Raw genomic sequence first — 25,647 nt, forward strand, 5'->3', positions numbered from 1 at the left:
GCTGAGGGAGTGCTGCACTGTCGGAGTGTCAGTGCTGAGGGAGTGGGCACTGTCGGAGGGTCAGCGCTGAGGGAGTGCTGCACTGTCGGAGGGTCAGCGCTGAGGGAGTGCCGCACTGTCGGAGGGTCAGCGCTGAGGGAGTGCCGCACTGTCGGAGGGTCAGCGCTGAGGGTGTGCCGCACTGTCGGAGGGTCAGCGCTGAGGGTGTGCCGCACTGTCGGAGGGTCAGTGCTGAGGCGAGTGGGCACTGTCGGAGGGTCAGCGCTGAGGGAGTGGGCACTGTCGGAGGGTCAGTGCTGAGGGAGTGGGCACTGTTGGAGGGTCAGTGCTGAGGGAGTGGGCACTGTCGGAGGGTCAGTGCTGAGGGAGTGGGCACTGTCGGAGGGTCAGTGCTGAGGGAGTGCCGCACTGTCGGAGGGTCAGTGCTGAGGGAGTGCCGCACTGTCGGAGGGTCAGTGCTGAGGGAGTGCCGCACTGTCGGAGGGTCAGTGCTGAGGGAGTGCCGCACTGTCGGAGGGTCAGTGCTGAGGGAGTGCCGCACTCATGAGAGAGGGGAGAATGAAGGGGGGCAAGAGGAGGGAGAGGAGAAGGAGTGGGCCTTCGGGAATGGGTTGGAACGGGCTGAGGCTGAGACAGAGCCCGAGTCAGAGCCGAATGTCGCTTCAGCCTGTGGCCGTCAGGAGGCGCTGGCGGGTGGACTCCCCTCCTCCTCCCTCCCTCGGAACCTGAGGGATCGAGAGAGAAAAAGCAAAGAAAGGCGGAAACAGGAAAACCCCGGCTCGGTCTGAACCGAGAGCGGCTTCGCTGGAGCCTGAGCCTGAGCCCGGGGAAGGGCGCTCCGGACGGGGCGGATACTGTCCCGGTCCCGCATGAGGAGGCGGCAGGAACGGGCTCGGGGTGGGGGGGGGATACGGCCTGAAGTCCCGGGACACACGGAGCCAGGAGCCGGAGCTGGTGAGAAATTGCGCTTCTCGCTACAATGTTGCCGTTTAGTTGCGAGTCGCGGCGCGAGTTTCCGGAAAAAGAAACAAAGTATCGGAGCGCCGCGCCCGGGAGCCGCCAGCGCCAGCTCCCTCCCTGTGTCTCTCTCCCCCCGGGGGAGGGGGACCAGGAGCCGCCAGCTGCCCCCATCCCCGGGGGGAGGAGCCGCCGCCGCACGCTCGAGCCCCCGGAGGTTAGTGTCGGAGCCCGGAGCCCGGCCCGAATGTAAGCTCGCGCTCCCCTCTCGCCGAAACCTCTCTCTCCCCGGGTGGGGAATGTCCTGGGACCGGGGGCAGCAAATACTCCCCGGGGAAGGGGGACTGTGTCTCTCTCACCCCCCCCCCCCCGATCGATGCTTCCGACTTTCACTGAATAGGATCCCCATCCCGGGGACGGGGGGCATTAACCCTCATCGTCAGAACCTCCAGCTCCCCTTCGGCCCCGGGACACCCCCCCATCTCCATCCTTCGTCCAGGCTCAAATCACCCTCCCTCACCAGATCACCCACCCTTTTTCCCTCAATCATCCCTTTCCCCCATCACCCATCTCAATCACCCCGTATTCAATCCCCTAGATAACTCCCCCAGATCATTCCCTCTTCACCCCCCCCCACCCGATCATCCCCTCTTCACCCCCCCCACCCGATCATCCCCTCTTCACCCCCCCCCGATCATCCCCTCTTCACCCCCCCGATCATCCCCTCTTCACCCCCCCCCGATCATCCCCTCTTCACCCCCCCCCCCCCGATCATCCCCTCTTCACCCCCCCCCCCCGATCATCCCCTCTTCACCCCCCCCAGGTAAACCCCCAGATCACCCCCCCAGATCACCCCCTCTTCACCCCCCCAGATCACCCCTCTTCACCCCTCCAGATCACCCCCTCTTCACTCCCCCAGATCACACCCCGATCACCCCCTAGATAAACCCCCAGATCACCCCATCTTCATCCCCCATTCATCCCCTTCCCCTATCGTGATCACCCTCTTCTTCACCCCACCCTCTTTTACTCCCATGATCACAGCCTCCCCAATCGCCCCCACTCTCAATCACCCACTGCCCTGTCCCTCTACCCCAACCACCCGACTCTGTCCCCCAATCACCCCCCCTCCCCAATCACCCCCTTATCACCCCTTCTCCCTTTGACTTTCACCTACCCTCCAACCCTGTCCCACTCCCTGCCCCCCCCCCGCTAACTGCTGCTGAAAGCTGAGTACAGTCACTATCTCACAGCGCCAGGGATCCGAGTTCGATTCCAGCCTCGGGCGACTGTCTGTGTGAAGTTTGCACATTCTCCCCGTGTCTGCGTGGGTTTCCTCCCACAGTCCAAAGATGTGCAGGTTAGGTGAATTGGTCATGCTAAATTGCCTGTAGAGTTAGGTGCATTAGTTAAGGGTAATGGATCTGGGTGGGTTACTCTTCGGAGGGCCAGTGTGGACTAGTTGGGCCAAAGGGCCTGTTTCCCCACTGTAGGGAATCTAATCTAATCAGCAAAGTGTCTCAAACTGTAACCTGGCCATCTCAACTCCTGTGATTTGGTTTAACGGTTGACCAGGACACTGTGAGAATCCCCTGCTCTTAAGGGACCCTCTACATTTATCTTGTGAAAGGTCCAGCAAGCTTTGAGCTGAGAGTCCATTTGGAGAAGGATATTTCCAACTCTCCAGCTGCTGACCCTATCTAATTGCCTGCAGCACTTGAGTTTGAATTTCGTTAATTTCTTGTCTGGTGTCTTTGTAGAAAAATATAAAAGTAACCAATGTGTTACAACTCTCAAGACAATGCATTATTTATATAAATTAACTACCTTGATCTCAAATTCTGTTCAAAACTTGACTAAAAGACAACAAAGATTAACTCATTGCTGTCTGACGTATCTATTGCTGAAAAATGTGTTGCTGGAAAAGCGCAGCAGGTCAGGCAGCATCAAAGGAACAGGAGAATCGACGTTTCGGGCATTAGCCCTTCTTCAGGAATGAGGAGGAAGTGCCAAGCAGGCTAGGATAAAAGGTAGGGAGGAGGGACTCGGGGGAGGGGCATTGGGGATACGATAGGTGGAGGAAGGTTAAGGTGAGGGTGATAGGCCGGAGAGGGGGTGGGGGCGGAGAGGTCGGGAAGAAGATTGCAGGTTAGGAAGGTGGTGCTGAGTCCGAGGGTTGGGACTGAGAAAAGGTGGGGGGAGGGGAAATGAGGAAGGTGGAGAAATCTGCATTCCTCCCTTGTGGTTGGAGAGTTCCCAGGCGGAACATGAGGCGCTCTTCCTCCAGGTTTTGTGTTGCCATGGTCTGGCGATGGAGGAGGCCAAGGACCTGCATGTCCTTGGCGGAGTGGGAGGTGGAGTTAAAGTGTTCAGCCACAGAGCGGTTGGGTGGGTTGGTGCGGGTGTCCCAGAGGTGTTCTCTGAAACCTTCCACAAGTAGGCGGCCTGTCTTCCCAATGTAGAGGAGGCCACATCGGGTGCAGCGGATGCAGTAAATGGTGTGTGTGGAGGTGCAGGTGAATTTGTGACGGATATGGAAAGATGCCTTGGAGGGAAGTAAGGGGGGAGGTGTGGCCGCAAGTTTTGCATTTCTTGCGGTTGCAGGGGAAGGTACCGGGAGTGGAAGTTGGGTTGGTGGACCTGACGAGGGAGTCGCGGAGGGAGTGGTCTTTCCGGAACGCTGATAGGGGAGGGGAGGGAAATATATCCCTGGTGGTGGGGTCCGTTTGGAGGTGGCAGAAATGACGACGGATGATACGATGTATATGGAGGTTGGTGGGGTGGTAGATGAGGACCAGTGGGGTTCTGTCCTGGTGGCGATTGGAGGGGCGGGAAGTGGAGGAGATGCGGTGGAGAGCATTGTCAACCACGTCTGAGGGGAAGTTGCGGTCTTTGACGTATCTATTGTCTTCGGGTTTTTTGATTTGAGAAATTGGTGTAAAATGCTTTTCTCTTTAAAAACTGTAATGTCCTGTTTGCAAATCCTTTCTGTGGTCAAAAGAGACATGGCAGAGGATGGGCTGGAATCTGAATGGATGCAGACTGATGCTCTAGATGCAGGTCAAGCATGAGCTTGATCTTCAAACCTGAAGGATACTCTCTCCAAATGATCTGTGACCTATTGGACAGTACCTCTTATTGCTTCTGATCTGAGGGTATATCACTGAACTGATGGCGGTGAGGGAGGTTATTTCCATATTTTTCACTCCTCCCTCCTTTTCACATCCTCCCCCATATAGCAGCTTGAACCGGGAAGTTGTGACTGAAGCTTAGTCATGTGGGACTGCTGTGAAATTGGAAGAAGGAGTTCATTGAGGAACTAGGTCAGCAAGGCTTTTGATTTCTACTATGTCCCCTTTCCAACCTTGGGTTATGTTTGCAGAGAAATTATTTTAAAGATGTTCTTTTTCAGGAAGTTGTGTTTATATCCCACCTTTAACAAAGCATCATGACCAGGGCTGAACTGTACTGGAAACATAGATATGGAGAGAAAGCAGGAGGTCACAGCACTGACCAAAGGTTTGATTAAACAAGTGGGTTTTAAGAAGGGTCTTAAAGGATAAGAGGGAATGTGGAGAGTTTTAGAGGGGGGATCCCAGTGTTTGACACGGAGTATAGCCACCAATGAAGGGGGCTGCAGGAAGCTGCAAAAGGTCAAAGGGAGGGGAGGAGAGCTCAGGGCAAACTGTGGACCCCAACAAAATTGGAATCAATGGGAATTATGGGCAAACTCTCTGCTGGTTGGAGGCATACCTGACACGTAGAAAGATGGTTGCGATTATTGGAGGTCAGTCACCTCCACTCAAGGACATCTCTGCAGGAGTTCCTCAGGGCAGTGTCCAAGGCCCAACTATCTTCAGCTGCTTCATCAATGACCTTCCCTCCATCATAACGTCAGAAGAGGGAACTGATGGTTGCACAGTGTTTGGCGTAATTCATGACTTGTCAGATACTGAAGCAGTCCAGGTCCAAATGTAGCAAGATCTGGACAGTGTCCAGGCTTGGGTTGAAAAGTGGTAAATAAAAAGTTACAAGTGCCAGGCAATGACGAAATTGGGAACAGGGTATTGAGTTGTATTGAATGGTGGAGCAGCTTGAAGGAATTGAGTGTTCTCGTCCTGTTCCTATTTACATTATTCCTACCTCCAGCAAAAGAGAACCTAACCACGCTGTCTTGACATTCAATCGCTGAATCCCCCACTGTCAACATTCTGGGGGTTACCCTTGACCAGAAACTGAACTGAACTCATTGTGTAAACACAGTGGCTACCAAAGTAGGTCAGATTCACCATCTACAAGGTAGAAGTCAGGCATGTGATGTTACACACTGTGCTCATTGTACAGTTGGGGGCAGCTCCAACAATATTCAAGAAGCTTGACACCATCCAGGACAAAGCATCCCTCTTGATTGGCACCACATCACCATCTTCAATATTCACCCCCTTCACCACCAACTGTACAATGAGCACAGTGTGTAACATCTGCAGTAATATCCCTAAAGTTCTTTTAACAGTATCTTCCAAACCCAAAACTAGAGGGACAACAGCAGCAGATACATGGGAACAGCAGGCTCTGCAAGTTACCCTCCAAACCACTCACCATCCCGACTTGGACATATATCGCTATTCCTTCAGTGTCACTAGAACAAATCCTGGAATTCCCTCCCTAACAACATAGTGGGTCTACATATAGCATGTGGACTCAGTGGTTTACGAAGGCAGCTTACATTACTCTCTCAAGGGAAATTAGAGCTGGAAATAAATACTGGGTCGAGCCAGCAACACCCGACCAAGAAATAAACAAAGTAATACACCTGGAGGAGGGACAGGAAAGAGCTATTGAGGGATTAAGGGTAGAGATAGGTGATAAGGAAGACACTTTCTCCATTATTGGAGATATGAGTAACCTGTAGATAGAGATTTAAAGTAAGAAGAGGTGGAAGGCTAAGAGAGAGCTGAGGAAAAATGTTTTCACGTAGGGGCTAGTGTAAGCCTGTGACTCTCTCCTTGGAAAGCTGGCTGAGTCTAAATCTATTGTATCGTTGAAATGGGTTTTGATGTTCACTGATGATGATGCCTCTCGGCCTTTGGGCCAGAAGTTGGAACGTGGGATGAACAGAGTCAGTTCTTTAACCTGTGTGTGGGCAATAATGAACTGAGTGGCCTTATTCAGTGCTGTAAATGTCCAAGTCCATGATAAAAGTACAATGATGGGAATTCAGCCTATGGCTGATGAAGCCAATATAATTCTGAAAATACAGTGTCGTGGAATCAGTAGCAAGCTGGGACAGGTACAGCAAGGTATACAATGAGCTGCAATTAATGGAAGAAGATCAGAAGAGCATTTGAAGAAGTTGAATTTGGAGGTGACAGTTGATGTGTGGAGGTTGAAGTAGGTGTTCTTAATGATCAGGGCACGATTGTCGTTTCTGGTCACAGACAACCTGACCATGATCCAGTCTCACCTGATGCCGTTCTCCAGGGGTATGGGGCATGTGATCACGAGGGAACAGCCTCACACTGACATCAGCTGCTCCCCAGCCTGAGGCTACAGGAGTTACATGTCGCTCTCCATCGCTGCTGTGACTTGTGGTCAGCGTTGAGGGAGTGCCGCACTGTCGGAGGATCAGTATTGAGGGAGTTTGGCACTGTCAGAAGGTCAGTGCTGAGGGAGCACCGCACTGTCGGAGGATCAGTGCTGAGGGAGCGCTGCACTGTCGGAGGGTCAGTGCTGAGGGAGTGCCGCAGTGTCGGAGAGTCAGTGCTGAGGGAGCGCCGCACTGTCAGAGGATCAGTACTGAGGGAGTGCCGCACTGTCGGAGGGTCAGCGCTGAGGGTGTGCCGCACTGTCGGAGGGTCAGCGCTGAGGGTGTGCCGCACTGTCGGAGGGTCAGCGCTGAGGGAGTGCCGCACTGTCGGAGGGTCAGCGCTGAGGGAGTGCCGCACTGTCGGAGGGTCAGCGCTGAGGGTGTGCCGCACTGTCGGAGGGTCAGCGCTGAGGGTGTGCTGCACTGTCGGAGGGTCAGCGCTGAGAGAGTGCCACACTGTCGGAGGGTCAGCGCTGAGGGTGTGCCGCACTGTCGGAGGGTCAGCGCTGAGGGTGTGCCGCACTGTCGGAGGGTCAGCGCTGAGGGTGTGCTGCACTGTCGGAGGGTCAGCGCTGAGAGAGTGCCACACTGTCTGAGGTCTATGACACCATTTAAAGAAGAACAGGAGGATTCTCCATGGAGTCTGGTCCAAACTCTGATCTTTCAGTAACATGTGGAAAGTCCGTGATGTCATTGTGGGAGTTGCTGAGGGTGCATTGGCAGCTGCATTTTCTACAAGAGTAACTTTACGTAAAAAGTAGAGCACTGGCTGCAAAGGACTTTAACTTTTTACAAAGATTTTAAGATGTAGGAGCAGAAGTATGCCATTTGGCCCATCAAGTCACCTTCTCTGTTCAGTGATGTGGAGGTGCCAGTGTTGAATTGGGATGTAAAAATTTAAAAATCACACAACACCAGGTTATAGTCCAACAGGTTTATTTGGAAGCACTGGCTTTCAGAGCGACGCTCCTTCATCAGGTGGTTCAATGAGATCATGGCTGATCTGAGAAACAAAGAACAGTAGTTATTTTATATTCATTCGGGGCATGTGGGTGTCAATGGCTGGGCACCTCATTTATTGCCTGTCCCTTGTTGCCCCTTGAGAAGTTGGGGGTGAACTGCCTTCTTGAACCACCTGCTGTGGGTTGACCCACAAAGCCCCTAGGGAGGGAATTCCAGGATTCTGACTTATTGACAGTGAAGGAACGGTGATATATTTCCAAATCGGGATGGTGAGTGGCTTGGAGGGGAACTTGAAGGTGGTGGTGTTCCCACATATCTGCTATGATTTTTAATTTGGTTCACCCCAATCCAACTGGCACCTTCACATCATCTGCTATCCTTGTCCTTCTTGATGGAAGTGGTCATGGGTTTGGAAGGTGCTGTCTGAGGATCTTTGGTGAATTTCTGCAGGACATCTTGTAGATGGCACACATTGTTGCTACATCAGTGGTGGAGGGAGTGGATGTTTGTGGAAGTGGTGCAAATCAAGCAGGCTGCTTTGTCCTAGATGGTGCCAAGCTTCTTGAGTGTTGCTGGAGTTGCCCCCATCCAGGCAAGTGGGGAGTATTCCATCACACTCCAGACTTATGCTTCGTAGATGGAGGACAGGTTTTCAGGAGTCAGCTGGGATACTCACAGCAGTATTCCTAGTCTCTGAGCCGTTCTTGTAGCTCCACTGCGTTTGTGTGATGAATCCGGTTAAGTTTCTGATCAGTGGTAACTCCGGGATGTTGTTAGTGGGGGATTCAGTGATGGTAACACCATTGAATGTCAAGAGACAGTGGTTAGATTGTCGCTTATGGCTGATGGGCATAATCTGACATTTATGTGGCATTAACATTACTTGCCATTTGCCAGTCCAATCCTGGATATTGTCCAGATCTTGTTGCATTTGAACATAAACTGCTTCATTATCTGAGGAGTTGCGAATGGAGCTGAACATTGTGCAATCATCGGCGAACATCCCCACTTCTGACCTTGTGGTGGAGGGAAGGTCATTGATGAAGCAGCTGAAGATGGTTGAGCCTAGGACACTCCCCTGAGGAACTTCAGCAGAGATGTCCTGGAGCTGAGATGACTGACCTCCAACAACCTTCCTATGTGTCAGGTTTGACTTTAACCAACAGAGGTTTTTGCCCTCTGATACCCATTGATTCCACCACAGTACAGACAGGGGCAAGCCCTTTGGGCCCACCAGGTCTGTGCTGACATATGATGCCTTTCTAAACCTAAAGCATTTTGGCTCAACACAGTCCGTATCCCTCAAGATGCCTCTTAAATGTTACCATTGTATTTGCTTCCACCACTACCTCCGGCAGCACATTCAAGGCATTTACCACCCTCTGTGTTTAAAAAAAAAACTTGCCTCTCACATCTCCTTTAAACTTGCACCCTGTTAGCTAAAAGCTTATTTCCCGAGTTATTGACATTCCTGTCCTGGGGAAAGGACTCCAACTGTCTATTCAGTCTATGCCTTGCATATTTGTATATGTCTATGAGATCTACAGTCAGCCTCCGATGTTCAAGTGAAAACAAACTAACTTTGTCCAATCTCTACTTATAGCTAATACTCTCCAAACCAGGTAACATCCTGGTAGACCGTTCTCTACCCTTTCCAAACCCACCACATCCTTCTGATTGTGTGGTGAGCAGAACTGTATATAATGTTCTGAACATGGTCTAACTAATGTTCTATACAGTTGCAACATGGCTTGCCAATTTTTATACTCTATGCTCCAAATGATGAAGATAAGCATGCCATATGCTGCCTTGACCACCTTATCCACTGGTGTTGCCCCTTAAAGGGAACTGTGGGCCTGTACATCAAAGTTTCTCTGTATGCTGTTGCTTCTAAGGATTCTGCCATTTACTGTATACTTACCGCCTGCATTAGATCTCCCAAAATGCATCAACTTGCATTGTTCAGATTAAACTCCACCTGCCACTTTGCCACCCAAGTCTCCAACCTGTTTGTATCCTGCTGTATCCTCTGACAATCCTCCTCACTATCTGCAGCTCCCCCAGTCTTTGTGTCATCTGCCACCTTAATAATCAGGCCACATATATTCTCCTCCAAATCATTTATATACATGACAAACAACAGGGTCCCAGCATTGATCCCTGTGGAAGACCCCTGGGCATGGATCTCCAGTCAGAAGAACACCCTTGCATGGTTACTCTCTGTCTTCTATGATTAAGGCAGTTCTGTATCCACCTTACTAGCTCACCTTTTGTATTAGCCTGCCATATGGAACCATGTCAAAGGCCTTGCATTGTTCAGATTAAACTCCATCAGCCATATTGTCTACCACCCTGCCCTCAGCAATCATCTTTGTTACTTCCTCAAAAAGCTCAATTAAGTTTGTGAGATATGACCTTCCCTGCACAAAGTGTTTTGTCACTAATAAGTCCACATTTTTCCAAATGTGGATGAATCCTGTACCTAAGAATCTTCTCCAATAATTTTCCTACTACTGTCATAAGGCTCATCGGCTGGTAATTTCTCCAATTATCCCCATTGCCCTTCTTAAACAAAGGAACAATGTTGGCTATTCTCCAGTCCTCTGGGACCTTTCCTGTGGCTAAAATAGATACAAATATCAAGACCCCAGCAATTTCCTCCCTCATCTCCCTCAGTATGCTGGGATAGATCCCACCAGATCCTGGGAACTTGTCTATCCTAATGCTTTTCAAAATACCCAACACCACCGCCACTTTATTTATGTTTCTGAAACTCCGCTTGCTTGCTTTTGCCCTTGATTCCCTTGCTGGTTAAAAATGTCTATTTCAGCCATGAATTTACTTAATGACCTAACCTTGGCAGCCCTCTGCAGTAAATAATTGCGCAGATTCACACCTCTCTGACAGAAAACAAAGTATCCCCATCTCTGTCTTAATACACAACCTCATATTCTGAGATGATGTCATCTGGTCCGAGATCCTCCTACAAGGGGTAATAGCTTCTCATCTATACCATCGGACCCCCTAAGAATCTTTGATGCTTCAATAAGTCCCCTTCGTTCTCCTAAATGCCAATGAGTACTGACCCAACCTTCCTCCATACTTGGGATCAACTAAGTTATCTGTCTGTGGACTGCCTCCAATACCAGTCTATCTTTCCTTAGGTAAGGGATCTAAACCTGTTCACAGTATTCCAGCTGTCCTCTGACCAGTGTTTTATTTTATAACTTAAGCAAGACTTCTCTTCTTGAAGTCGGAGATGGTGCTACATAAATGTAAAATTCTTGTATCCTCTAGAAATGGAAAAAGACAATGAAAGGGAACAATATTGTTATATTTCTTACATAGATTGCTGAAACAGTCTGTTCTGTAGATCTTCACAAATTCCTGACTAACTCACAGTTCCAACAATCTGACCTTGGCTGATATTCACGTTATCTCGAGGCCTCCATTTTGAAACTGGGTAAAGAAAATAGGTTCCATTTTAACAGCAGATGTTTCAAACCAATGCCATACAAGCATAACAATGACTCAGTTTGTTACAGCGCCATTAGCAAATTGTGCAGCTTCTGTACCACAATAAAACATCCCAAACTGTTCCAACTGTTAATTAAATCAACAGTTTTGAGGACACAGAAGAGGGAGCGATGTCACATTGTGCAGAGATAGATGTGGTTCGATAACTGATGGAGATCTTGATTAGATCAGCAGATACTCTGCAAGCCCACAGAATGAATGACATGATTGAAACAGGATACTGCCACATATCTGATAGAAGAGCTGAGTGAGGCATGAAAATTCTGTGCATTAACCTCATTGGTGGATAACTGAAAGCAGAACAAGATCTGTTTGTATTAACCACTGGCACAGCCTCAGTAATCTCCAGTTCTGCAACAGTCGAAGATTCCTACATTCCCCAATCCTTGTTCCATCATTGATGGAAATGTCTTCAGCCTCCTGGGATGCTTGGATTGGAAATTCCATCTCTCTCTCTCTCTCTTCCCCCCCCCCTCCCCAAACCTCCTCCTTTCAGAAGCTTCTTAAATCCAACAGCTCTGAAAACACCTCTGATCACGTGTTTTAATATCTCCTTTTGTGACTTGGTGTCAAATTTCGGAGTGGTCAAGTTGTACAGCATATAAACAATCCCTTCAGCCCACCATGTCTATACTGACCAGCAAACGGCAAACTACGCTAATGCCATTTATCTGCACTTGGCTTATAGATTATTATGCTATAATAATCTGCTGAAATGTTGCGAGAGTACCTGCATCGAATTTGTTGATTATTCTTGAGAAAGCCTTTTTGGATCATTTTACTGCGTTAATGGTGTTCTATAGATCTATGTTGTTCTTGTATCTATATACTTTGAGCTTCTTCAGACGGACACATCCACTTGTTAATGAAAGCAGCTGCCTCCTCCTCACTCCAGCAGGGGAGGGTCACTCAGTGAAATGTTCAGCAGGAATTCTGGTCTATGGGTTCTGAGGCTAACTATTGTCCAGGCAAAAAACAGATAACATTGAGTGTGAGAATGGAGTGGAGTTCTGGAGTTGTTCTACCGCAGTGTCACGAGAATGAAACCATCTCTGAGCTTGGTGTCTAAGTTTTTGCTACTTCTGTGAGCCAGGTGGAAATACATGAATGAATAAACAAAATGTTTACATTTGACATATGTTTATAGGTTTCAAAACACTTGGTAAAAATATTATCCTGTTAATCCCAAAAGCATCCCTTTAACTCTATAACTTTAGCTTTAACTCCCTGTTTTGAGAGACTGAGAGCCTCTTCCTGAAGTCTTCATACAATTGAATGTGAAGTTTCTCATCTTAAAATTAACTAAGAACTTCTGATCTGGAACTTTTACTAAGTTCCTTACATATGAGGTAATAAATCTAACTATCTTCTCCCTTCCTCAGAAGCAGCTGATTTACTCGTCCACCTTCAGCTGAACTGCCCACCTGAACCTAAAAAACAACTTATTTTGTTCCAAACTATATGTGTTTCCCCCAAAACAAAAGCAATAAAATCAATCCCTGATTTTCCAAGCTGGAGCCTAATCCACAACTGTTCACTGAGTTCACTCTTAAACTTGGTCCATTCTAAATAACAACCCATGACCCTCTAGGGAGTCTTCTCTCTCATTTTTTTCAAAGGAATCACCATGGCTACACACATACTTCCAAGTGAATCATTAAACCCTTTCAGACACACTAAAAACCCATATGCCACTAACTCAAATTCAAATTCCCAAACTAAAAAATAAATGAAAGTTGTGTGATTTATATATATTATCTATTCACCCAAAAATGTATTCATTTAGAATAAAAAGGCTTATGTTAGGATGAGACGTAATGGCTCAGTTAGGGCGCTTGAGAGTTACAAGTTAGCCAGGAAAGGCCTAAAGAGAGAGCTACAAAGAGCCAGGAGGGGATATGAGAAGTCGTTGGCAGATAGGATCAAGGAAAAAAACCCTAAAGCTTTCTATAGGTATGTCAGAATTAAAAGGATGACGAGAGTAAGATTAGAGCTAAGCAAGGAGAGTAGTGGGAAGTTGTGTGTGGAGTCAGAGGAGATAGGGGAAGCGCTGAATGAATATTTTTTGTCAGTATTCACACCGGAAATAGACAATGTTGTTAAGGAGAATACTGAGGTGTAGGCTACTAGACTAGACTGGATTGAGGTTCACAAGGAGGAGGTGTTAGCAATTCTGTTAAGTGTGAAAGTGAATATGTCCTTTGCGCCAGATGGGATTTATCCTATGAGTCTCTGGGAAGCCAGGGAGGAGATTGCCGAGCCTTTGGCTTTGATCTTTGTCATCATTGTCTACAGGAATAGTGCCAGGAGACTGGAGGATAGTAAATGTTCCCTTGTTCAAGAAGGGGAGTAGAGACAACCCTGGAAATTATAGACCAGTGAGCCTTCGGTTGTGGGTAAAGTATTGGAAAGGGTTATAAGAGAGAGGATTTATAATCATCTAGAGAGCAATAAGTTGATTAGGGACGGTCAACACGGTTTTACGAAGGATAGGTTGTGCCTCACAAACCTTATTGAGTTCCTTGAGAAGGTGACCAAACAGGTGGATGAGGGTAAAGTGGTTGATGTGGTGTATATGGATTTCAGTAAAGTGTTTGATATGGTTCCCCGCAGTAGGTTATTGCAGAAAGTGCGGAGGCATGGGATTGAGGGTGATTTAACGGTTTGGATCAGAAATTGGCTAGCTATAAGAAGACAGAGGGTGGTGGTTAATGGGAAGTATTCATCCTGGAGTTCAGTTACTAGTGGTGTACCGCAAGGATCTGTTTTGGGTCCACTGCTGTTTGTTATTTTTATGAATGACCTGGATGAGGATGTAGAAGGATGGGTTAGTAAATTTCCAGATGACACTAAGGTCGGTGGAGTTGTGGACAGTGCTGAAGGATGTTGCAGGTTACAGAGGGATAAGCTGCAGAGCTCGGCTGAGAAGTGGAAAATGCAGTTTAATGTGGAAAAATGCGGGGTGATTCACTTTGGAAGGGGTAACAGGAATCGAGAGTTCTGGCCTAATAGTAAGATTCTTGGTGGTGCAGATGAGCAGAGAGATCTTGGTGTCCATGTACATAGATCCCTGAAGGTTGCCACCCAGGTTGATGGGTTTGTTAAGAAGGCTTACAGTGTTCTAGCTTTTATTGGTAGAGGGATTGAGTTTCAGAGCCAAGAGATCATGCTGCAGCTGTACAAAACTCTGGTGCAGCCGCACTTGGAGTATTGTGTATAGTTCTGGTCACCACATTATAGGAAGGATGTGAAAGCTTTGGAAAGTGTTGAAAGGAGATTTACTGGGATGTGGGACTTGAGGCTGTTTTCATTAGAGAGAAAGTTGAGAGGTGACACAGTTGAGACATATAAGATAATCAGAGGGTTAGATCGGGTGGACAGTGAGAGCATTTTTCCTTGGATGGTGATGGCTAGCACGAGGGGACATAGCTTTAAATTGGGGGGTGATAGATAGAGGACAGATGTCAGAGGTAGTTTATTTACTCAGAGTAGTAGAGGCATGGAATGCATTGCCTGTGACAATAGTAAACTCTCCAACTTTAAGGGCATTTAATGGTCATTGGATAGACATATGGATGAGAATGGAGTAGTGTAGGTTAGATAGGCTTCAGATTGGTTTCAAAGGTTGGCACAACATCGAGGGCTGAAGGATCTGTACTGCGCTGTAATGTACTATGTTCTACGTTGGAGTCACTGTTTAAAAAGAAGGGGCTATCCATTTAAGACCAAGATGAGAAGTGTTTTTCTCAGAGGGTCAGGTGTCTTCCATAACGTTTTGAGGAAGAAAATCTTGGAATTTCTGAGGCAGAGTGTGTACATTGTTGATAAGCAAGGGGATTATTTTTCAGAGGGCAGGGGGGTATGGAGAGTAATTAAAAGCAGTGCTGGAGCAGAGTCAACATGTTGTAAGGTTTGTAATGGTAAGGTCCTGGGGAGTGTTGCTGAACAAAGATACTTGGAGTGCAGGTTCATAGTGCCTAGTAGACGAGTTGGGAGGTCATGTTGTGGCTGTACAAGACATTGGTTAGGCCACTGTTGGAATATTGCGTGCAATTCTGGTCTCCTTCCTATCGGAAAGATGTTGTGAAACTTGAAAGGATTCAGAAAAGATTTACAAGGATGTTGTTGGTGTTGGAGGGTTTGAGCTATTGGGAGAGGCTGAACAGGCTGGGGCTGTTTTCTCTGGAGCGTCAGAGGCTGATGCGTGATATAATAGAGGTTTATAAAGTCATGAGGGGTATTAATAGGGTAAATAGACAAGGTCTGGGTTGGGGGAGTCCAGAACTAGAGGGCAGAGGTTTCAGGTGAGAGGGGAAAAATTTAAAAGGGACCTAAGGGGCAACCTTTTCACACAGAGGGTGGTGCGTGTATGGAACGAGCTGCCAGAGGAAGTGGTGGAGGCTGGTACAATTACAACATTTAAAGGGCATTTGGATGGGGTATATGAATAGGAAGAGTTTAAAGAGATATGGGTAAAGTGCTGGCAGATGGGACTAGATTAGTTTAGGATATCTCGGTAAAAACAAGGGCTACAGATGCTGGAAACCAGAGTCTAGATTATAGTGGTGCTGGAAAAGCACAGCAGGTCAGGCAGCATCCAAGGAGCAGGAAATTCGACGTTTTGGGCAAAAGCCCTTCATCAGGAATAGAGGCAGGGTGCCTGCAGAGTGGAGAGATAGATGCTATCTGTCTGGCATGGATGAGTTAGACCGAAGGATCTGTTTCTGTGCTGCACATCTCCACGACTGTAATCCCTCTTTCAAGTGCACTGTAGTTTACGATGATCACACATTCGCAATGTCTTCATTAGGAAAATTGATGATTGGCTTATGGGAGTAACTGCACTGCTGCAGGGCCAGTCAGGTTTGCAATAAAGGCAGAATGTTGGTCAAAATGCCCAATGGTTTTGAAGGTCTCCATTGAATCTCCTGTTAACCCTGTCTGCTCGAGGAGATCCATCTTAGTTCTCCAGTCTCTCCACGTAATTGAAGTCCCTTATTCTGGGTCCAACTGCAGTGAGTCTCCTTTGTGGAATGGGAGGTTTGAACATCATAAATAGGAGCTGACGCATTGAGTCATAGAGGCGTTCAGCAGGAAGTAGGCCCTTCGACCCAAGTTGACCATGCCAACAAGGTTTCCTAAACTAAACTGGTCTCGTTTACAGGCCATTCTGCTAATCAATGAGGTCATGGCTGATTTTCTGCTTCACTTTGTCAATTCCCCAGTTGTCAGTCTGCGCTAGTCCATGCCCCTACACTCTCATGTGCTTTAATTTTGTTTGCCAATTTCTTGCGCAGGACATTATTGAAAATCATCTGGAAGTTTAAACACACTGCACCCACGAGCAGAATACATATGATTCCTCTATATCTAGTCTGCTCATTATATTCTCTTAAAATATCTCCAATAGCCTTAGAAATGTTAGCTATTATTAGTCTATTGTCAGATCTCTTAATCTGCCATACCCCTTGTAGCGTCAGACTTGCCTGTGCTTAGGTTTAGGATCCTAGTTTCTGACTGGAACATATCGCTTTCAAACTTAATGTCAAATGACGTCACATTATGGTCAGTCTTTCCTGAAGTCTCTTTTACATCAGGATTATTAATTAGATTATTTTATTGTGTAGCACTTGATCTAAAATAACTACTCCAACTGTTTTCACTACGTACTGCACTAACCCCCCCCCCCCCCCACCGCCCTTCCATTTCAGTCAGCAACTTCTAGTCAGGATGGTTGGCGGAGGGAGGGTTTGAGTTCTGGGTTACTCAGGCTGACAGGTGGCTGCTCAGTGGGAATGCAAGTGAACTAACTGGTTACTACATGTAGGAATGAAGCATTGTTCATGTGGCTCTCCCTCTGTACGTCATCAATTATGCCTGGTTATGATGCAGTGTTTTCCATGTTTGGGGATTCGTTTGTCAGTAATGGGGGAAGGGGGAGAGGTAAATACTGAACCCAGGACAGTGTAGGACAATACTGATCAGTACTGACAACAATTTTAGATTGAAAGCTGTTCACCTGAATGTGAGATCTTCGACTGACAGCTTTTGAAATGTTGGCCTGGTTCCGACGCTGCTCTCTGCTTGCTGGGACATGAATGTGTTCTCAAACATGCTTGAGATAGATTGGAGTTGAGTGTTCAGGGATTTGAAAAGGATTGAGTATGGTTCACTGGGAGTAGCAGTTTCCTGGATTCAGTGAGTGAGTGTTTGGCCTCCGATCTGGAAGTAATTTCTGAAGCCTTTGATTGCCCTGAGAAGTGGGGAATGAATGGCTAGGCTCCCCCCGCAACATCTCCCATTCCCTCTCCCTCCTTCCTCAGGCACCCATTCACATTTGGTTACATTTCACTGGACACCAGCCACAAGCATTTGCCAGCAGGAATCACCAGATAATGATAAAACCACTCATTTATCCCCAGTGTTATATAGAGACAGACCTGTCCCCACCAGTACTGTATCCCAGTGTAATACAGTGACAGACCTGTCCCCACCAGTACTGTATCCCAGTGTAATATAGTGACAGACCTGTCCCCACCAGTACTGTCCCCCAGTGTTATACAGTGACAGACCTGTCCCCACCAGTACTGTCCCCCAGTGTTATACAGTGACAGACCTGTCCCCACCAGTACTGTCCCCCAGTGTTATACAGTGACAGACCTGTCCCCACCAGTACTATATCCCAATTTAATACAGTGACAGACCTGTCCCCACCAGTACTGTACCCCAGTGTTATACAGTGTCAGACATGTCCCCACCAGTACTGTACCCCAGTGTTATACAGTGACAGACCTGTCCCCACCAGTACTGTCCCCCAGTGTTATACAGTGACAGACCTGTCCCCACCGGTACTGTACCCCAGTGTTATACAGTGACAGACCTGTCCCCACCAGTACTGTTCCCCAGTGTTATACAGTGACAGACCTGTCCCCACCAGTACTGTACCCCAGTGTTATACAGGGACAGACCTGTCCCCACCAGTACTGTACCCCAGTGTAATACAGTGACAGACCTGTCCCCACCAGTACTGTCCCCCAGTGTAATACAGTGACAGACCTGTCCCCACCAGTACTGTATCCCAGTGTAATACAGTGACAGACCTGTCCCCACCAGTACTGTCCCCTAGTGTAATACAGTGACAGACCTGTCCCCACCAGTACTGTATCCCAGTGTAATACAGTGACAGACCTGTCCCCACCAGTACTGTCCCCCAGTGTTATACAGTGACAGACCTGTCCCCACCAGTACTGTCCCCCAGTGTTATACAGGGACAGACCTGTCCCCACCAGTACTGTACCCCAGTGTTGTACAGGGACAGACCTGTCCCCACCAGTACTGTACCCCAGTGTTATACAGGGACAGACCAGTCCCCACCAGTACTGTACCCCAGTGTTATACAGGGACAGACCTGTCCCCACCAATAATGTATCCCAATGTTATACATTGACAGACCTGTCCCCACCAGTACTGTATCCCAATTTAATACAGTGACAGACCTGTCCCCACCAGTACTGTACCCCAGTGTTATACAGTGTCAGACATGTCCCCACCAGTACTGTACCCCAGTGTTATACAGTGACAGACCTGTCCCCACCAGTACTGTCCCCCAGTGTTATACAGTGACAGACCTGTCCCCACCGGTACTGTACCCCAGTGTTATACAGTGACAGACCTGTCCCCACCAGTACTGTTCCCCAGTGTTATACAGTGACAGACCTGTCCCCACCAGTACTGTCCCCCAGTGTAATACAGTGACAGACCTGTCCCCACCAGTACTGTATCCCAGTGTAATACAGTGACAGACCTGTCCCCACCAGTACTGTCCCCTAGTGTAATACAGTGACAGACCTGTCCCCACCAGTACTGTATCCCAGTGTAATACAGTGACAGACCTGTCCCCACCAGTACTGTCCCCCAGTGTTATACAGTGACAGACCTGTCCCCACCAGTACTGTCCCCCAGTGTTATACAGGGACAGACCTGTCCCCACCAGTACTGTACCCCAGTGTTGTACAGGGACAGACCTGTCCCCACCAGTACTGTACCCCAGTGTTATACAGGGACAGACCAGTCCCCACCAGTACTGTACCCCAGTGTTATACAGGGACAGACCTGTCCCCACCAATAATGTATCCCAATGTTATACATTGACAGACCTGTCCCCACCAGTACTGTATCCCAGTGTTATACAGTGACAGATCTAATCAAGTGCCATTAAATTCTTGAGAATTTGGAAGATGCATTTTAATGTGTTCATGATATTGTTTTGATTTGGCGATGACAAGTGATGCAGGGCATGCACAGATGTGCTGTTGGGCTGGATTCCAGCCTGGGAAATTCTGTGAAGTTGCTTCCAGTGTCAAGATCAGCCAATGGTGGATGGTCTGCAACCACAATCCGGGACTTGTGACAGTCAATCAGTGAATGGGAACTATTAGAGGCATGTCGTATTAGTTATTATTGAGAAATCTGTTTCCTTGTTAGGATGGCAACCACTACGATGAACTAACGCCAGTGCTGACTCTCCCAAGAGGTACAGTGCCCTACACATCCTGACTCACTGGGGTACGGGCTCTCTCACGCACACACACACACACACACACACACACAGACTCAGACTCTCACTGGGGTACGGTTACCCACACACACTGACTCTCACTGGGGTACAGGTCACACACACACACACTGACTCTCACTGGGGTACGGGCTCCCACACACACTGACTCTCACTGGGGTACAGGTCACACACACACACACTGACTCTCACTGGGGTACGGGCTCCCACACACACTGACTCTCACTGGGGTACAGGCTCCCACACACACTGACTCTCACTGGGGTATGGGCTCTCTCACACACACACACACACACACACAAACTCTCACTGAGGCACGGGCTCCCACACACACACTTATTCTCAGTGGAGCGCCTTCAGCATAGACCATAGTGAATCCTGGATAAACCCTCTGGGAGCTTTGCCCATTGCTTATGGAATGCCTCTGTTGTAATTGAAACAGCCTTCAGACTGTTCCCAGTATCATTCCTGTCTAAAGGGAAATAAAATTGCATTCCTGTAGCACCTATCATAACCTCAAAATGTCCCAAAGTATTTTGTAACCATTGAAAGAATTTTTTTGAAATGCGGACACTTATAAACCAGGAAATTGTGCAGCCCATATGTACATAGCAAGATCCCAAATTAGCCATTTTACAGTGACACCATCTGCTACCTGTCTCTTAACTACTGATTGTGCCGATTGTAACCTCCACACCCAATCTGAGGTTTACCTCTTGGTGGGTACAGCTTTTCTTCCACCCAAGTGACCTTCATTGATCCTGCCAATAAGTTGCATCCAGAATCATTTTGTTGTCTGTTTGTAACTGTCTATTTGCAATTCTGATGTCTTATGGGTTGCTAATTCTGTCCTTTAGGGAAAGAAACTGCAGTCCTTACCTGGTCTGGACCATATGTGACTCCAGACCCAGCGTAATATGGTTGACTCTTAATTGCCTTCTATGATGGGCAAGGCTGCCCTAGCTCAGCGAGGCCCTCATTCCATGAATGAATAAAAAAAGTTGTATGAAGCCTGAAAGTAAGTTATAATCTGCTGTGTAGATGAGGGGGATTGGATGGCTAAGTAAGTGGTGAATGCTTTGTTCTGATGGTATCTGGTGTCATGAGTACACTGTGCAGATTCCTGCTGGTTATTGCAGCTCTTTGCTGTTTGACATCTCTGTAAATGATGCAGGATGTCCAACAATTGAGCACTTTCATTTGGAGCTGGTTGCTATCGAGTGACCCTGCAGTGTTACTAATGCAGCAGAGACGGGGAAGCAAGCTCAATTGGCAAGAACTGAGCTGTTCAAAACACACAACAGAAAACCACACATCTCTGACTGTCAAACACTATTTAAAGAATTCTCTTTCATTTGCTTTGTTCTATAAATAAATGGGAGCTCAGTGCAGATGTTCAATGAAAGCAGCTCCCTCTTTACTTGGGCAATGGGCCCTGTCTGAGTCTGTGCTGCTGCTGTAGGTATCTCAGTTTAATATTTGTAATCTGCCAATATTGCTGCATGTGGTTCACTGTGTGCCCATGACAGATAATGTGTTTCTGTGATATTGATCAAGGTATAAATATTGGGCAAGACACTGAGGAGAACTCTACTCCTTTTCAAAACAGTGCCATGAGTGAGGGGGTGGGAGATTTTAGTGTCTCATATGATATATGGTACCTCCTATGATATAGTTTCCTTCAGTTCTGCATTGGAGCATCAGTATAAGTTAGGTGCTCGAGTCCTGGATTTGAACTTGGCACCTGGTGATTCTGGGGCTTTCCATGGCTCTGTTGGCCTTGTTGTTCTGTCTGGATCAGAAGGCCATGAGGGTAAGCTCCTTTGCAGAAACATTAGCTTATAATGCAGGCCTAACCTCCCAGTGTGGGACTGAGGGAATGCTGTACTGTCACAGATTATTCTGATGAGATGTTAAACTTATACAGTTGAATATAAAAGGTCCAACAGAATGATTTGATCAAGAAGGGGAGAGCTTTCCAATGTCTGGCCCCCATTGTTCTTCCCTAACCAACTCCCAAGTGCTGGCCTGGACCTTTATATTGGAGTCCCTGAGATGGGGCTTGACCTGATGGATGTCCTTCTGTCTTGGAGGTAAGTGTGTTACACATTGTGACAAGGCTGAACTTGACTAGTGCAGGATTACCTTGCACTGCGTGTCCTGACTGGGTTGAGCTGATGTGAGCTATTAGCTGTGGGTGTCTGAGTGTGGCAGTGATGAGGTCTGCTGGAGTAACATCAGGTCAGATGGTGTCATCTGACAGGAAGTGTAACTGACGCAACAACATAACAACCACCTCTGTATTGGGACCGTTCTGTAACTCTAAAGCTAGTGGTTTCTGGCAAAAGAAAAGCTGAATGCTGAATGATCTGTTAATAGCCTGTCTCTGCAGATGAGAACTCTGTTAGTCATAGCCTTCTGTGGAACAAGACAGTGTTTGAGTGAGAGCCAGGATTAGTCAGTGTGTGGCACAGATTCCCATTCACAGATCTCGGGTATTGTCCACAGTGAGTGTCGTGGTTTGAAGCAGATATGTGAAAATTTAAATAATTAGTTGACCTCCCTTGGCTTTGCGCAAGTATTGCCCTCTGATGAAATGGAGGCAAATATTTGGACCAAGGAGGGGATACACAGGTGTAACCCAGACTCCCTTTTAAAATCATATGATGTATTTTAATTTTTCCATCCTACATTCCTGTGACCAGATTTATTCTGGAAGCTGGTGATCTAAACTTATTGTACTGTAATTACAGCCTCCGCCAAAGGAGGTGCCCCACTATGGACTGTTCCCATCTGGAGTGTAAGCTTGTGGAAATAGAATGTAAAAAGCAGTCGGGAGAGTGCACAGACTGGTGCTGGGGGTCAGGAGTGGTTTGCCCTGATTTGGAGGTAATTTGTTTTTTCTTCATCAAAATGTGAACCTTACTAACGGGGCCAATATTTGTTAGACTGTAAGAAATAGGAACAGCAGGAGGCCATTCAGGCCCTTACACCTGTTCTGCCATCCAATAGGATCATGGCCAATCCGACATTCCACACGTCCAATTTCCTGCCATTTCTCCATAAACCTTGTTTCCTGACTGATCAACAATCTATCGATCTTGGCCTTAAATGTACCTCAAGGTCTCTGCCCCCACAGCTCTCTGCGGCAGGGGCACAACCCTCTGAGAGAAGAAGTTGCTGTTCATCTTAAATTGGCGCCCCTTTATTCTGAGACATAACCCTCTGGTGCCAGACTCTCCCATGACGGGAGCTATCCTCTCAGCACCGACTCTGTCAATCTCCTGAAGGATCCAATATGTTTTAATGAGATCACCTCTCATTCCTCCTCCTGGGATTACTGGCACTTCAGGGGGTTTGGGGACAGAATGGATGAATTCCTTGGATTAGTTTGGTTGGAGGGGTTCTCATTTGGCAGTGTGGAAGCTGTCGCTTGACCCGAGCCTGGAGAAAAGCCAAGGATTTGGAAAAGCTGTGTGCCCCTCCCTTGGCCCTTGTGTCAGTTTGATTCCAGCCATTAATAACTATCAGGCAGTGCTGTCTGCAGGCTGCAACGCCAGTGACGCACCAGTCCCTTTTGGTTACCCTATATGCATGGACATGCCAAAACATTAAAAGGGCCGCAGCTAAATAAACTATTCATACCAAACAAAATAAAATTAGAATTGGCATAAAGTCCAATGTCTACATTGATATTTAACAACATTGATAATTAGTACATTTAAACTTCTCTCATACCATGGTCACATGTAACTTGACGTCTTCAAAATTCAAGATCATTTTTAGAGGAAATGAACTCAATTAAAACAAGGAAGTCCACATTGTCTTTCCTCGAACTTAATACTATTTCTGAAGTTAACAGAATAGAAAAAACCAAACATACAGAAAATGTATACTATAATCTGCGAGTTTTCCCCCCCAATGCATTTGCACTCAAGGTAAGTTTTCCCTGAATAATATATATTATCCATTTTTTCTTTATATATATTTTAAAAATGTTTGAGCATAAACTGTTTGAAATGCAAACAAACTATCTTGTGCTGTCGTTGGGTGAATGATGCTGATATATCCTGGGAAACGGGGGATGCTGCACATCCTCACACTCTGGAATCAATGTCTCTACTCTGGTCTGAGCAGAAAACATCAACTCCCATTCGAGCCTTATAATTATGAATGAAATCATTGAGATATTTTTTGGGGGTTGTGTCAAAATGAATTGGTGGAAAAATGTAATTGTGCTAATGATTTACAATTGAACATTGCAACAAAACTTGCAGTTAGAGTCATAGAGATGTACAGCACGGAAACAGACCTTTCGCTCCAACTCATTCATGCTGAGCAGCTATCCGAAATTAATCTAGTCCCATTTGCCAACATTTGGCCCGTATCCCAATAAACCCTTACAATTTATGTACCCATCCAGATGCCTTTGAAATATTGTCATTGTACCGGGTTCCTCCACTTCCTCTGGCAGCTCATTCCATACACATACCACCCATTAGAACCCTTTTATATCTTTCCCTTCTCTGCCTAAACCTATGACCTCTAATTTTGGACACACACACACACACAAGCCTGATAGAGGCTTATGATTTTATAAGCCTCTATCAGGTCATCCCTCAGCCTCCGACGCTCCAGGGAAAACAGCCCTAACCTATTCAGCCTCTCCCTATAGCTCAAGCCCTCCAACCCTGGCAACATCCTTGTAAATCTTTTCTGAACCCCTTCAAGTTTCACACCATCCTTCCTATAGCAGGAGACCAGAACTGATTGCAGTTTTTCAACAGTGGCCTAACCAAAGTTCTGTATAGTCACAACATGACCTGTCACCTCCTTTATTCAATGCTCTGACCACTAAAGGCAAGGATACCAAATGCTGACTTCACTATCCTGTTTACCTACAACTCCACTTTCAAGGAACTATGAATCTGCACTCCAAGGTCTCTTTGTTCAGCAACACTCCCTAGGATCTTTCCATTAGGTGTATAAATCCTGCCCTGATTTGCTTTTCCAAAATGCAGCACCTCACATTTATCTAAATTAAGCTCCATCTGCCAATTCTCAGCCCATTGGCCCATCTGATCAAGATCCCATTGTACTCTGCTATGTCCCATAGTGCCTTGAGTGCTTCCCAAACCTTTTCCCACTGTGATTTCATATTCAGGGTTGTAAATATTCATGAATCCCCCTGGCAATGTGAACTGTGAGCAAAGATGGTGGGGGTAAGCATGTTGCTATGAGCATGGTGAGGGTAAGCTCAGGACCCAACATTTGTGAGCCCACTTTGGGCAGCGCTGTTTTCTCAAGATAAATTGTCCCAAGCTTCAGGATTATTGTTTAAACCTTGTTTATAGAGGTCATTCTGTGAAACCCCCAGAAGGAGTGGGAAAGAATTCGGGTCTCTCCATCTGAAGGCATTGCCATGTCTGGTGTAATCGTTTCAATTGAGAATGAAGGCAAGATCAGAACTTGGGACATCACTTAATCCAGAGGCTGTAGCAGGTTAGAGGTAGGAAAGGGCAAGACTCTGGGTGGAATTGCAAGGATGTGTGTGTTAAAGGGGAGTCATTGCTTAGCCCATAGCTGGTCAGTGAGCAGGGGGAATGAGTGAAACAGGGAGAAAGTGAGGTCTGCAGATGCTGGAGATCAAAGTTGAAACTTTATTGCTGGAACAGCACAGCAGGTCAGGCAGCATCCAGGGAACAGGAGATTCGACGTTTCGGGCACAGGCCCTTCTTCAGGAATCTGAAGGCATTGCCATTCCTGAAGAAGGGCCTGTGCCCGAAACGTCGAATCTCCTGTTCCCTGGATGCTGCCTGACCGAATGAGTGAAACAAGCTTGGACAAAGAATTTCGGACAAGCTGGAGTGTGGGATGCTGGTCAGGACACTGAGGTAATTGGGTCTGAGGGGACAGCAACGTGAAGGAGGGTTTTCACAGATGATCTGGGGTTGGGTGGGGATCAATGTTACGGAGGGTGGAAAAAGGTGGTTGTGGTGACAAGTAAGATTTCATTTCTTAAGGAAAC

The 25,647-nt window shown here is 47.2% G+C and overlaps 1 protein-coding gene across 1 annotated transcript in view; it reads left to right on the top strand.

The window, feature by feature from the left end:
• The first annotated feature begins 813 nt into the window (after positions 1-813).
• Positions 814-25,647, top strand: part of LOC122565058 (unconventional myosin-IXb-like) — a 51,118-nt gene continuing 26,284 nt past the window's right edge. Inside the window, exon 1 of the mRNA XM_087975838.1 lies at positions 814-954. The gene's annotated coding sequence lies outside the window, so the exon portion shown is untranslated. The remainder of the gene's footprint in view (positions 955-25,647) is intronic.

The sequence above is a fragment of the Chiloscyllium plagiosum genome, unplaced genomic scaffold, assembly GCF_037043375.1.
Source record: "Chiloscyllium plagiosum isolate Xiang-an unplaced genomic scaffold, Cpla_swu_hap1 HiC_scaffold_28, whole genome shotgun sequence".
Classification (NCBI taxonomy): domain Eukaryota; kingdom Metazoa; phylum Chordata; class Chondrichthyes; order Orectolobiformes; family Hemiscylliidae; genus Chiloscyllium; species Chiloscyllium plagiosum.